We start from the raw sequence: 1,302 nt of genomic DNA on the forward strand, positions 1-1,302 counted from the left end.
CACCGCCACCCCCTCCGCCCCCCTCTCCTGTACATACTGCCCACCGCCATACCCTCCTCCTGTACACACTGCCCTCTGTCATACCCCCCACACTCTTCTCCTGTACACACTGCCCACCGCCATACCCTCCTCCTGTACTCACTGCCCCCCGCCATACCCTCCTCCTGTACTCACTGCCCCCCGCCATACCCTCCTCCTGTACTCACTGCCCCCCGCCATACCCTCCTCCTGTACTCACTGCCCCCCGCCATACCCTCCTCCTGTACTCACTGCCCCCCGCCATACCCTCCTCCTGTACTCACTGCCCCCCGCCATACCCTCCTCCTGTACTCACTGCCCCCCGCCATACCCTCCTCCTGTACTCACTGCCCCCCGCCATACCCTCCTCCTGTACTCACTGCCCCCCGCCATACCCTCCTCCTGTACTCACTGCCCCCCGCCATACCCTCCTCCTGTACTCACTGCCCCCCGCCATACCCTCCTCCTGTACTCACTGCCCCCCGCCATACCCTCCTCCTGTACTCACTGCCCCCCGCCATACCCTCCTCCTGTACTCACTGCCCCCCGCCATACCCTCCTCCTGTACTCACTGCCCCCCGCCATACCCTCCTCCTGTACTCACTGCCCCCCGCCATACCCTCCTCCTGTACTCACTGCCCCCCGCCATACCCTCCTCCTGTACTCACTGCCCCCCGCCATACCCTCCTCCTGTACTCACTGCCCCCCGCCATACCCTCCTCCTGTACTCACTGCCCCCCGCCATACCCTCCTCCTGTACTCACTGCCCCCCGCCATACCCTCCTCCTGTACTCACTGCCCCCCGCCATACCCTCCTCCTGTACTCACTGCCCCCCGCCATACCCTCCTCCTGTACTCACTGCCCCCCGCCATACCCTCCTCCTGTACTCACTGCCCCCCGCCATACCCTCCTCCTGTACTCACTGCCCCCCGCCATACCCTCCTCCTGTACTCACTGCCCCCCGCCATACCCTCCTCCTGTACTCACTGCCCCCCGCCATACCCTCCTCCTGTACTCACTGCCCCCCGCCATACCCTCCTCCTGTACTCACTGCCCCCCGCCATACCCTCCTCCTGTACTCACTGCCCCCCGCCATACCCTCCTCCTGTACTCACTGCCCCCCGCCATACCCTCCTCCTGTACACACTGCCCACGGCCATAGCAGGCGCACCCTTCTCCTGTACGCACTGCCCACCGCCATACCCTCCTCCTGTACACACTGCCCACCGCCATACCCTCCTCCTGTACACACTGCCCACCGCCCTACCCTCCTCCTCCACTCA

Source organism: Nanorana parkeri, unplaced genomic scaffold (assembly GCF_000935625.1).
Source record: "Nanorana parkeri isolate BGI_ZX_2015 unplaced genomic scaffold, ASM93562v1 scaffold1452, whole genome shotgun sequence".
NCBI lineage: Eukaryota > Metazoa > Chordata > Amphibia > Anura > Dicroglossidae > Nanorana > Nanorana parkeri.